The following is a 14,406-nucleotide window of genomic DNA, read 5'->3' as shown; positions in this document are numbered from 1 at the left end:
AAAAAAAGCCCCGCCCACCGCTGCATGACGTGGCCAAAAGAGAAAAATTCTCGGGAACGCCCCCGAATCTGGTCCGGCCTTGACGGACAGATCCGGCTCCCAATGGCTAGCCTCCATTTATGGAGCTAGCCAATGGGAGGAGGGGGCGAGGAGGGGGCGGATACCCGACCCCACAGAGAAACATAAGGATTTTGCTAGCACATGCGTACTTCGTACGCATTTTGCTAGGCAAAACCTAAAAACACATGCGTACTTCGTACGCATTTTGCTAGGCAAAACCTAAAAAGGGAAACATACATTTTTAAATGTATCATATAAATCTATCTAGGTTGGATTGAAAGGCATTAAAATATCAATATATGTATAAGTAACATCAAGTCACATATAAAAACCATGTCACAACATAGCTTAAACCAACATATAATAGCATGATATAAAATAGGGACGTCAAAGATAAGGAATATCATGGAGGTCGAGCAAGTTCTTGTTGAGCAGGAGATAATGAGAAGGAACGTTTAGCACTATGATCAAAGAACAATGTAACAGGTGACCAGATAATGGATCGCTTCATGGCTAAATGGATGGGATGTACACATGCCGTATCTAATCTTTGATGATAACAAACTGAATACCACCAAGCTTGGAACAATAACTTTGTAAAGTCTTTCCAATTTTTTGTAATTTGTTGAAAGGCGATTGCCAATAATAAGTCTACAATCCTAGTGTTGGAAGTATAGTCTTCCCAGAAAGGAGATAGCCTACCCAAGAATATATGTGATAGAGAAAGGGAAGTTAGAGTGGAAAATAGAATTAATTTGATTCCAGATGTCCAAAAATTGTGTAGGAAGGGGCAAGTAAAAAGCAGGCGTTTTAAATCAGCAAGTGGGGAGGAGCAGGACTAACAGGTGTCAGGTATAGTGACATGTTGTGTCTGTAGTACAGCTGTGAAGCAAAAGCCTATTATAGATAAAGAATAAAGTTTGCGTAACATTTGCTGTTCTAGATGTTCTCCTAATTTTTGACCATATTTTATTCCATAAGGAAGCCAGTCAATCTCAAGGTCATCCTCCCAAGACAGTTCATCTTTGGTCTTTGGTCTAAAAGGTGGTGAGGATCATATATGAATGTAGATATTGGAAGCTTTGGGAGATGAAAGTAGAAAAGAATATAAACCATTATCCAGGGAAGGTGTTGTGTGTTTGAATTCGAGTGTAAGCAGTTAAAAGGGCTTGTGAGAGTAAGTTATATTTGGAGTGGAAAGAAGGAGGTAAATGAAATTGTTGACTAGCTTCAGAGAAAGATAAGATCTTATTTTGAGAAAACAGTTGAGACGTCCAGATGAGACCTTTGTTTCTCCAAGATCTCTAGTAAAAGAGTTTTCCCTTAATTAAAATAGATATGTTATTCCATAAAGAAGATTTAAGAAAGGACGCTAGATCAGTAGGAGAAGAGGAAGAAAAGAGACCTAGAAGTTTACAGGTATATTTGAAAATAGGAGTAAATAAAGAAGGAGGGTTACGAGTAAAGGAGAGAAATTCCTGAAAAGAAAAAGGAGAAAGAAAAGAGCGTTCAAGCATAACCCACAAAGGACAGTCGATTGAAAAATCAGAGAGCCATCTCAAAGCTTGACGAAGAAGGAAAGATCTGTGGTAAGTGGGGAAATCGGGAAAATTAACTCCTCCTTCTGCGTTAGATTTTGTTAAACGTAACAAAGACATGCGAGGAGGTTTTTTACTCCACAGAAAGGATGATATTATTGAGGTGGCTCTGGTAAATCCTTACTTAAAGTGCAGATGCATGATGGTTTGTGTGGCAGCATCCGTGACAAATCGGTCCGTTATGGCCAAGGATGGTTACATATCTAGCTGGGGGTGGGGGTGTTCACTTACTAAGGAAGAGTGCACTTCTCAGTGAAATTATGTGATTATTAACAGGTTACTAAGTTGCAAAATGGGTCTAAAAGGCACAATGAATCACTATTTGGAAGATGTATGTTTAGGGCGTCACTTCTAAATAGTGATTTGCTAGGGTTATTGATCAATGTTTTGTCATTGAAATCTGGTTCCAAAGCATTGAAATGTTACTGACTCCTGAGTTGAGATGGTAACACATTAGCAAATGTGAATGTAAGAAACAAAATTTTTGGGGAGTAGGCGGTGGTAAGGGACCACTCCCAACTCCTTAACAAACTTAATAAACACTTTTCTTTTTGTCTTTGTTAAATGAAGCTCCGATTCCTCTAAGAAAAACACTGCCTTTAAAAAAAGTTTATTTAAACATGATATGCGACATGGTGAGCTGCTGACCCCAGCAGACGACCATCCATCCCTGTAATCAGACCTCCCCAGGATATTGCGGCATGGATTTGGAAATTTAAAATGTAAATTTTTCAGCACACTATTGCGTTTTTTGCAGCTTTTTTTGCAACCTTGCATTATTCATATTTCAGAGTTGTGATTTAGGTTTAAAACAATAGTCTCCAATCTAAATACCTACCAGCTGCTCATTGGGACACCTTCAGTCAGTGCTGGCTTTTTAGGTACAAGCACTTTGAGTGTTGAAGTTGCACAGTCTCGACAGTCAGATGAGGGTTGCATTGATCGTGGGAAGAGGATTTTAGAAGGTCTTGCTGATTTCACACCTGAAAGTAAGAATATAGTATTTCACACTATGGCCGACTCCCTGTGGTTGTCTGGTCTTTTGGCCATTCATTTCTATAATTATCAAAATAACATTCCCCTCACTACACATAAGTTATTCATATTGCTTTACCATTTCTCACTTGCGCTCTGAGGTGACATGTGTGCAATATGTAGTACAATATAAACCTTAAACAAATTAATAACAAACTCTAACCTAAATGCTTAATTCGTTTCCACTCCTGCCGTCTGCATGTGCTGAAAGTAGAAACGCCCTGAACTAAGGATTCAGACAACAAAAGCACACAGCAGCAACATCAAGATAAGACTGAGTTGAAGCAAGAACAAATATTACTAAAACAAACATTCTAAAGTCCTAAAGTAGGAGCAATACCCAAAATCTTGCGCCTGAGAGCTCATTTTAGAACAAAGATAGTTATACCAAGGACCACTGGAATTATGCTGTGAGGAAGGATCCAATTATGTGGCTGGGTTTACTAAAGTATGTGGCCTGAACATGCAACTTATGTGGCACATATTGTGGCAGTATCAGTTCAATATTTTGTCATGTTTAATCATGTTCACACTATCTGGACAAAGGTTTCGCCTTATTAGTCCTAGTTTAATGCCCAAATACAGCAATGTGCAACTGATATATGAACAGTTAACCTTTGCAAAGTGCCTTCCACTGGACAACAACATGCTTTGCCACATTTTATTTTTCATAACAAATTTTATTGTTGACAGACACAAGAGCCCTGGCGACACCAGGGTAATACATTGTTTGAGTATCATGACAATGGTAAAGGTTGTTGTAGATTACAATATGCATAGATCTGAATTATACTCGAACAAACATTTGAAAAAAAAACATCAGTGCCGCAATGTCCGTATATATGTTATTGTACAAAATCTCTGATCATAATATTTGGATACAGGCTTAATTGCTATCTGTGTTGGTAGTTTAAGAAAGTTACAATGTCCCTGAAGTCAAGAGATCAAAAAAAACGTGGTGATAGTCACCTAGGATTTAATACTCACTGCGTTTTGTTTGAATATTAGACACAACCACCCAGTGTAAAGATAAATATGTAAATCACAATAATTCAGGAATATACATCCAAGACTGAAACACAGCATACAGATGTGTCAATTTTTGAAATACAATTTTTGTGACAAGTTAAAGCAATACAACAAAATAAACCCAAGAATTTGAGCATAAATTTATTACACTATTATGAGATTAAAAGAAATTTTTGTACATTTGACCAATACATCATATTTATCAAAATATTACACAATACACAAAAATATTACACAATACTTTAAAAATGTTCATGAGAACACAAGTCGACGCGGCGTTTCGGTTTAAAACCTTCTTCAGGACAGTTTCTCATACAGTATATATAAAAGTTTCTTACTCAGATATTCATTCTGAGATACGATTCGGGCAAGGGACTAGAGGGGAGTGTCCTATTTTTGGTCCACACTCTAGACAGCAAATATCCCAATTGATCAATGAGGGTATATTTGTAAATGATATTGTCTTGCTATCCGATCTGTTAATTCCACACTGTGTCAGAGGGGCCACCGATATGTTCACAAAAGCAGGGAAAGGCTTGATAAATCGTTGTAGCCGCGTGCTGGATATGCTTCGTCAGCTAGTTTTAGTCCTTTTAATCTCTGGATTCGAAAAAACGGCCTCTCTGCTCCTCCGATCACAGCGTCTTGGGATTCGGTTTTGTTAACAAATTGGGATATTTGCTGTCTAGAGTGTTCAATAGAGATCAATACCCCACTCCAAAACCTCAACAAGGCAGTGCATTCTCACAGCGTATGAAGGGGAATACCCTCCACTGTTCCACAGTGCAGGGATTGCGGGGATGCTATCATCCCGTCTTGTCACAGCCTAACTGACTTAAACCCGAAGGAGGTATTTAAATTGTATAAGGCGAAGTTCGCGGCAATAGCAGCCCTGCGTGGGGACTCTATAGCCTCAACCCAGTCATCCTCGTCAAGTGAACATACATCTTTCTGCCAGGCATCTCTAGTTTTGCTGAGTGTGGTGTGACTATTAGGAACCAATGTGCGATAAATTGCTGTAATTTTGTGCGCCCTCATTTCTCCCATAAACACCTTGGCCTTGAAAGGATTAAACTTTGAAATATCATCTTGCTGTGTAATATAGGGGGAGAATGCATGGCGGAATTGTAGGTATTTGTAGAACTGTGACCGAGGCATGTGGTATTCAGCCTGTAACTCTTGGAAGGATTTCAGGATCTGGGCATGGAGTACCACCCCAACCGTTGAAATACCTATGGCATCCCAGCTCCCAAAGCCTTGTAGTTCAGACAGCCATGGTAGGAGCTCTTTGCACCAGAGAGGAGTCTCCTTAGTCAGCCTGCCCACCATCCCATCCTGTGCAGTGCCTATATCCATATCAGAAAGACCGTCCTGGTTGCGGGTGGCAGCGATTTGAGTGACATGCTTGAATATAGAATTGTGTGCAGTGATTTAGTATCCATTAACCAGCGCTCAAGGGCATAGGCAGGGTCACGTCTATCCCCATACCGCAAATCATTTAGGATGAGGTGTGAAGCGGCATGGTATGCCTGGACGTCTGGAGTCGCAAGCCCCCGCAATAAGTGGATTGGAAGCACTTTCTTAGTGCTACCCGCATGGAGGCCCCTCCCCAGAGGAAGTGACTAAGGACAGCATTCATCCATCTAAACCATGTGTGTAGTATTGGGTAGGGGTAATCCTGGAGTTGGTAGTGGAGACGGGGCAAAAAAAACATTTTAAATATGGCCGACCTACCAATGATTGATAATGGCCAATGTGACCAGGACCACACCTACTCCTTGACCTGGCTCAACAGGGGGGGCAGATTCTTGTCCCAGGAGACGGATGGGGACGCCAACAATAACACCCTCAGATACACCATCCGGAGCCACCACCCAGACCCAGAGCCGGTCCTCTCCCCGCAGGGGCCACAGAAACTATTTGCGGGCATTCAGATAGAGGCCGGAGTTTTCGCCAAAGATTTCCATTATCCAGAGCAGGCGTGGGCTGGATCTATTCGAGTGTGTTAAGAAAAATAATACGTCGTCTGTGTACAGCTCTTTACGGTCAGAGACCTCCTGCGACCATTCAATGCCATAAAATTGGGCATCCATTCTCACCCAAGCCATGAGTGGCTCCATAGTGAGTGCGAAAAGGTAGGGAGAAAGAGGGCAACCCTGCCGGGTACCCCTCCCAATGGGGAATGGCCACAAAGTCGAATCGGCAACTCGAACCACAGAGGTGATATCAGTGTATAGTAGACGGATGTATTTAGTAGGCCTGGACGGTAAACTTCGTTTAGTTCACGGAGTTTCCGGAGTTTTCTGCACTCCGCGGAGCTCGCAGAGTGCAGAAAACTCCGCTTCACGATGTGCAATAGAGTTTTTTCCCCGCTTGCGATCATGAACGGTAAGTTTGCGATCGCGAATGGTAAGTTTGCAAACGCGAGGTGCCACTCGGGTAGAATTTCTACCCGAGCTGTGGTCCTAGAATGGTTCAGGTCCTTCTTCCACAACCGCTCTCAGAGATTCCTCATCAACGGCAACCTATCAGCACCCACCCCGATCACGGTTGGCGTCCCCCAAGGTTCAACCCTGTCCATCACCCTCTTTAGTCTTTACTTAGAGCCACTCACCGAAGTTCTTCGTACCGCCAACATCTACCATATGTATGTGGCCGATACCCAAATATACATTCATATCTCTTTGCTCGAGGAGATCTTCTCCCTGAATGAGACCCTGAAACTGACTGTCCAATGGCTAGCCAATAATCAACTCAAACTTAACGCAAAGAAAACTGAAATTCTCCTAATCTCCCCTTCAAAAGCCAATCCGGAGATTCAGATGTGGATCAAGGCCATCACAGCCCTGAACTGCCCGCTGACCGCTGTGGACTCTGCCAAATCCCTGGGCATAATCCTCGACTGTAACCTGAACATGCGAGACCACATTACCTCAATGGCTAAAGCAGCTAGATTCCACCTGAGCTACCTTTGGAAGCTGAAACCTTTCATCGATGCTCCTGACTTAAAAATGGCAGTTCAAGCACTAGTCATCTCTAGACTGGAATATGGTTGTTCCACCCTTACAGGATTACCCAAGATCTCCTTAGCACCTTTAAAGCCTGTCTCAACGCGGCCGCAAGACTACTCACAAGCACCAGGAAAATCGACCACATCTCCCTGCACATGAAATCGCTGAACTGGCTCCCTCTAGAGGCCAGAATCCAGTTGAAACTGGCATGCATTACACACAAGGCTCTTTACACCTGCTTATCTGGCACAGAAACTAGTGGTATCTGGAGGGATTGGTGTCAGTACAACGCGTTGTATTACAACGCATTCCGTTACAACGCAGATTTTACAACGCGGGATCCATTACAACGGATGTCATTACAATGTATGGCATTACATCGCAGATGCTATTACAACGCATGGCATTACATCGTAAGTATAGGTAAGTTGAATTTTTTGTTAAAAATTTTATTTAGTTTATTGTAAATAATTTTTTTTAAATAATTTAATGAAAAGACATTTAAAAATTGTCATTAATTTAATTTAATAAAATAATATCTATTTAATAAATGTAAATATAATAAAATTTTTAATTAATTTAATTTAATTAAAAAAAGTAATTAGTTTAATGTACATATTTTTTATAATGAAATTAAATTAAATTAATAATATTAATTTATTTAATTTAATTAATTTAATAAAAAAAATTATTCATGTAAAATAATTAATTTAATTTATTAAATATATTTCAATTAATTTTAAAATGGTAAATATAATTTAATTATCCCTAAACCCAAACCCTGCCCTAAAACCTAAAAACACCCCTGTACCCCAAAACCCAAACCCTACCCTAAAACCTAAAAACACCCCTGTACCCCAAAACCCAAACCCTGCCCTAAAACCTAAAAACACCCCTGTACCCCAAAACCCAAACCCTGCCCTAAAACCTAAAAACACCCCTGTACCCCAAAACCCAAACCCTACCCATAAACCTAAAAACACCCTGTACCCCAAAACCCAAACCCTGCCCTAAAACCTAAAAACACTCCTGTACCCCAAAACCCAAACCCTACCCTAAAACCTAAAAACACCCCTGTACCCCAAAACCCAAACCCTGCCCTAAAACCTAAAAACACCCCTGTACCCCAAAACCCAAACCCTGCCCTAAAACTTAAAAACACCCCTGTACCCCAAAACCCAAACCCTGCCCTAAAACCTAAAAACACCCCTGTACCCCAAAACCCAAACCCTGCCCTAAAACCTAAAAACACCCCTGTACCCCAAAACCCAAACCCTACCCTAAAACCTAAAAACACCCCTGTACCCCAAAACCCAAACCCTGCCCTAAAACCTAAAAGCACCCCTGTACCCCAAAACCCAAACCCTGCCCTAAAACCTAAAAACACCCCTGTACTCCAAAACCCAAACCCTGCCCTAAAACCTAAAAACACCCCTGTACCCCAAAACCCAAACCCTACCCTAAAACCTAAAAACACCCCTGTACCCCAAAACCCAAACCCTACCCTAAAACCTAAAAACACCCCTGTACCCCAAAACCCAAACCCTGCCCTAAAACCTATAAATACCCAAACACCCCAAAACATATACCTCAGTACCCCAAAACATATACTCCTATACTCATACTTATTTAAAAAATCACTTAAATTAATATATTTAATTTATAATATTTAAAAACAAAAATAAATATTTTTTTTTATAATTAATAATAATTAAATCAATTAAATAATATTAAATGAAATTAAAAAAAAATTAAATACTTACCAATACTTACGATGTAATAGTATGCGTTGTAATAGCATCTGCGATGTAATGCCATGCATTGTAATGACATCCGATGTAATGGATCCCGCGTTGTAAAATCTGCGTTGTAACGGAATGCTACGTAAAAGTTGCGTTGTAGGTGTAACATACCATCTGGAGGAAGCAGGAACTCCCGATCCGCTAGAAACCCCCTACTCCAACTTGCCGTCTTTCAGAAAAAAAGAACCTACAATAGGGCCTTCACCGGAGCAGCACCAAGAATGTGGAACTCTTTCCCACCCGCTATCAGAAGAATCCCTTCTCTAGCACATTTCAAAAAGGAGGCCAAAACCTTCCTCATGGGTAAATTCCTCATCTAAGGCCAGCCCTCAACCACCACGTTGTGCCAGATGAATCCAAGACTATCGCTTCTTCCCCAGATCACCAATTCTCCCCGCCGAGAATAAGTGGGACCTTTGTTTTTACTGACTCTAACGGGGATTGTTACCATACACCTGTATCCCCCTCTTTCCCTATGTTCTCAGCACCCGTCCCCTTGCCATCCTTTCTGTTGATTATATATATTTCTGCACTTTAAACTTTTGCTTTGTTCACCACTGTATACCTTGTAAAGCGCTCTGATACCCCCACGGGTCAAGTTCCCTCTCTATAAAACACAAAAATAAATAAATAAATAGGAATACCAGCACAAACTGCAGTTCGCACTGCACTCTGCCACTCGTGGAACTTCGCAGAGTTTTTCTAACTTCGCGGAGTTCCGCGTAGCAAAACTCTGCGAACTACGCCCAGGCTATTATTTTTTTATTTTTTATTAAAGTTTTCAAATTTGTATTACAGTTCATAAAACATATACAACGAAATACAGTTCAGGCTGTAGTGTCACTTGTCACAACATCATAATTGACATTTTGTTCTGATATAGATAGTACAATACATTACATACATTTATTCCTTACAATCCGTATTTTAACCTTTACTCAATGTTAGAGGTTAGGACATCTGGGTGATTTCGCAAAAAATCCTTTAGGGGTGACCAATAGTCCTCTGGTTTTGAGCATGTCGGGAGTTCTCCCTCGTATGTGTGCAGTGTGTCTTTACAATATACCAAATCTGATATCCAGGCCTTCCTGCTGAGGCTGGTTCTACTATCCCGGAACATCGATATTCTTCTTTTTGCTAATAATTGTGCTATAGCACATAGCTTTTTCTTTACAGAATGCAGCTGTTTCATAAGGCCCAATAGACAAGTCTGCATTGTACATTCTACTGTGGTTCCGAGTATTTTACCCAGCGTTGCAGTTACATCCTCCCAATATGTCCTAATTTTAGCGTTGTCTACCCCACATCTCTTGTATCGGGCATCAGCTCGCAGACCGCATTTCTGCAGTTTCATCGGAGTGTGATATGTTTGATGTAGGTATTTAAAGTGTATCCCACTTAAATTCCATAAGGGGTGAGCATTTTAGTCAGCACACAGCAGTCTTGCCAGTCTGTCTCCTCTAGTGGTGTATGCAGATATGTATTCCATCGTTCTCAAGCTTTTCTAGTGTTCCTTGCTATATCTTCCTGCAGCAGCTTATATAATTTGGACACAAGGTGCTTGTTATTAGAGTTTGTAATAACCATTTGTAGCCCCAGTAGGGTCAGTGGTTCATTGGGAAAGTCAGGATAGAAATCTTTAACCGCCTCTCTTAGTCTATGGTATGTAAATCGGAATAGGACAGTTTGGTTACTGAAGTAGTTGAGATCTTTGTTATCAATGAACTGTCTGTCTCTGTATAAATTTCCCATTGTGTCTATTTCGACTTGTTCTAGTATGGACATGCCTTTCTCCTCGAGTCACGGATATAGCCGAGTGCTGCCTTAACGGCATTGCTGGAGCATATAATGGTAGTTTATTCGTGAGTTTCCCCATGCATTGCCTTACTAAATTCGTTGAGCGTATGGTATTGATTTTGCTCCTAGTTACATGTGTACGTGGATGTGTCAGTATGCTGCTTAGTGGTGCAGGATGTGCATCTCCGTCTTCAATGGCTACATGTGCCATATATCGCACCGGATGATACCAGTATTGTGCATATTGCGCTTGTGCACATAGGTAGTAAAGTAGAAAATCTGGTAATCCAAATCCCCCTTTCGGATAGGGTAATGTTAGTGCTCAAAGTTCAATGCGCGCTTGTTTTCTAGCCCATATAAGTTGTGTCTTTATTTTTTTAAATATTGACGCAGGCAGAGGTATGGGGATGTTATTATATAAATATAATAATTTGGGCAGGATCACCATTTTTACAATGGACATTCTATCAGCCAGAGATAGTGGTAATTGAATCCATCGGTCGACTTGCTGCTCTAGTTTCATTATAGCGGTCCCAAAGTTTGCTCCTAGTACTGTGTCCGGATCTCGATGATACCAGATCCCTAAATACTTAACAGGTTCTGTTTGCCATTCTAGGGGGTAATCTATTGGATGTGGTTTGGTAATTTCTGTCAATGGGATTATTGTGGATTTACTCCAGATTGCCATCCAAACGTAATATATTCCCTTAATAGGGCTGGAGGTTTACACGTGGTTCGCGCATGTACAGTACCATGCCGTCCGGGAAGAGGGAGACATTTATAGGTCACTGGTAGAATTGTAACGCTGTGGTCTTATGCTGCTGGTAGATTTTGCATGCCAGTCGTTCTAATGCTATAGCGAATAGTAAGGGTGATAGTGGACACCCCTGTCTCGTTCCACGTGTTATTTTAAATTGGCTTGAGATGTGTTTATTTACTTTTATGCGCGCCACTGGTTTGATGTATAGAATTTTGATCCATTGTATAAGGAGAAGAGGCATTCCCATTTTAGTTAACACAGTGAAAAGATATTCCCATTCAATCGAATCAAAAGCTTTGGCAGCGTCAAGCAATGCAGCATGCTGTCTCCAGCTCTAGATTAAGCTGATGAGACAACGCAAACAAAGTTCGTATATTGTGTGCAGTGGATCTATTGGGTATAAACCCTGCTGGGTCAGGTAAGACAATGTTTGTCATAAGGGGCTTTATTCGTTTTGCTATAATCTTCCCTAATATTATGGTATCAGTATTAATTAAGGACAGGGGGCGATATGACTCACAGACAGTTGGATCCTTGCCTCCCGGAGTGTAGGAGGGAGTATTTGATTAGCATGTGCATCGCCGTACATTTCCACCAGATAAGGGCATATTATGTCTACGTATTCCTTATAAAATTCACTGGTGAAGCCGTCTTCCACCGTGATTGGTTGCGCTAGGTATTCTCTTTGGTTATCCGAGAGCCATGCTATTGCTGTGTCTTCTAAATATTCCATCACTTCTTGTGTTTTGGCTATGTCGCATGTGGTATACATTTTGCCATACGTGCCCATAAAGGCTTCGAGTATGCGTGCAGTACTATAGTGCACTGTGACTTGTATTTGAAGCAACGTATGAGGTTGTCGGTCTTTGCATATTTTTTGGGCTAGCACACGTCCAGATCTACCACCCTCACCATACGCCCTCGCTCTTTGTCTACTGGTTATATATTTAAGCTTGCTTTCCGCATAGTTTTGATATTCAGACAGTATCTCTCTAATAGTACTAAGTATGGTTGTGTCATGTGTACGTTCATAGTCTTCTTCTAAGATTTTAGGTTTACTTTCACAGTTAGTTAGCTGTTGGTGTATGTCTTTCAGTATCCCTGCGTTTGCACTCATACAAATACCGCGTATGGTGGCTTTAAATGCCTCCCATAACACACCAGCATTTTCCACAGAGGTTTTATTTAACCTGAAGTATTCCTCTATAGCTTCTCTTATTGTATTGTTGTAGAGTGGATCTAAGAGCGCTTTGGCATTAAATCGCCCTATATATGGTGGTGGCATGCAGTTTGGGAGTTCTAATGAGAGCAGGACTGGATTGTGGTCTTATAACGTCTTTGGTAAGTGTTTGATGCTATGTGTCCATGTACTTGCTACCTCAGTAGCCAGCCAGCAATCAATACGTGACCAACTGTTGTGAACCGTGGAAGCGTGTGTCCTTTCCAGCTGTTGTGGGTGTCACAAGTGCCACACATCTACCATGTTGAAGTCAGCCATACCGTTGTGTATTACTTTAACTGCTCGCCTGTGCGGCTCTTTTGTGTCCCCTGACCTGTCAAGATCGTTATTAAGGAAACATTCAGGTCTCCACCCCAGAGAATATCCATGTCTGGTAATTCTCTCAGTTGTTGCCAAATATTCTGAAAAAAGACCGGATCATCTATATTTGGTCCATATAAATCAATCAATCAATCAATCAATCAGAGTACTTGTAAAGCGCGCTACTGACCCGTGAGGGTCTCAAGGCGCTGAGGGAAGGGGAGGGTGCTGCGACTGATCAAAGAGCCAGGTCTTGAGGAGTCTTCTGAAGGCGAGTAGGTCTTGGGTCTTCCGTATGTGTGTAGGGAGGGTGTTCCAGGTCTTGGGGGCGAGGTAGGAGAAGGATCTGCTGCCGGAGGTCGAAAGTTGGATGCGGGGGACAGCGGTGAGGGCAAGGCTGGTGGAGCGGAGCTGGCGGGTGGGGGTGTGGAAGTTGAGTCTGCTGTTCAGGTAGGCTGGTCCGGTGTTGTGGAGTGCTTTGTGTGCGTGGGTGAGGAGCTTGAAAGTGATCCTCTTGTCGACGGGGAGCCAGTGTAGGCTTCTCAGGTAGGGAGTGATGTGGCTGCGGCGGGGGACGTTGACGATCAGTCTGGCGGAGGCGTTTTGGATGCGTTGTAGTCGTCGTAGGTGTTTGGCTGGGATTCCTGCTTAGAGTGCGTTGCCGTAGTCTAGCCTGCTGCCGACGAGGGCATGTGTCACTGTTCTTCTTATTTTGGTCGGGATCCACTTGTAGACCCTGCGGAGCATGCGGAGGGTGTTGTAGCAGGAGGAGGAGACGGCGTTGACCTGTTTGGACATGGAGAGGGAGGAGTCGAAGATGAATCGTAGGTTGCGTACATGGTCGGTCGGTGTTGGTGCTGTTCCAATTGTGGTCGGCCACCAGGAGTTGTTCCAGGCTGAGGGGGTGGGTCCTAGGATGAGGACCTATGTCTTGTCCGAGTTCAGCTTTAGACGGCTGCTCCTCATCCAGTCGGTGACGGCCTTCATTCCCTCGTGGAGGTTGGTTTTGGCGGTGTGTGGGTCCTTGGTGAGGTAGAGGATGAGCTGGGTGTCGTCGGCGTAGGAGATGATGTTGAGGTCGTGATGGCGGGCCACTTGTGCGAGGGGGGCCATGTAGACGTTGAACAGTGTCAGGCTGAGGGATGAGGCCTGGGGGATGCCCCAGATGATGTTGGTGGCTTCGGATCGGAAGGGTGGGAGGCGGACGCTCTGTGTTCTGCCGGCGAGGAAGGACGTGGTTCAGTCAAGGGCCTTCTCTTGGATTCCGGCTTCTAGGAGGCATGTCTTTAGAGTGCAATGGCAGACCGTGTCGAAGGCGGCCGACAGGTCCAGGTGGATGAGGGCTGATGTTTCGCCGTTGTCTAGTTGGCGCCTGATGTTGTCTGTGGCGGCGCTGAGGGCTATCTCGGTGCTGTGGTTTCATCTGAATCCGGACTGGAAAGGGTCCAAGATGTTGTTGTCTTCGAGGTGGCGGGTCAGTTGCATGTTGATGATTTTCTTGATGACCTTTGCCGGGAAAGGGAGCAGGGAGATGGGCCGGAAGTTCTTAAGGTCCTTGTGGTCCGTTTTGGGCTTCTTGAGGGTGTGGCCGGCGGCTTGGGTGGGTGCGGTGACAAGTTGTCTGAGGCCGAGGTTGGCGAGGTTGTTGATCAGGGTGGTGGAGTTGGCGTCGTTGTTGTTCTCGAGGTGGAAGTTCAGGTCCCCGAGGAGGATGTAGTCCGTGGAGGCGAGTGCGTGGGTGCTGGCGAGGTCGGCGATGGAGTCGCTGAACTGC

General features: G+C 43.0%; 1 long non-coding RNA gene across 1 annotated transcript in view; it reads right to left on the bottom strand.

Annotated features, from left to right (window-relative positions):
* LOC144791322 (uncharacterized) overlaps nucleotides 1–14,406 on the bottom strand; it is a 240,124-nt gene that overhangs the window by 78,232 nt on the left and 147,486 nt on the right. The window contains exon 2 of the long non-coding RNA XR_013602359.1: nucleotides 2,497–2,641. This is a non-coding gene — a long non-coding RNA (uncharacterized LOC144791322). The remainder of the gene's footprint in view (nucleotides 1–2,496; nucleotides 2,642–14,406) is intronic.

Source organism: Lissotriton helveticus, chromosome 11 (assembly GCF_964261635.1).
Source record: "Lissotriton helveticus chromosome 11, aLisHel1.1, whole genome shotgun sequence".
NCBI classification, from domain to species: domain Eukaryota; kingdom Metazoa; phylum Chordata; class Amphibia; order Caudata; family Salamandridae; genus Lissotriton; species Lissotriton helveticus.
This window is presented reverse-complemented; position numbering and strand designations above follow the sequence as displayed.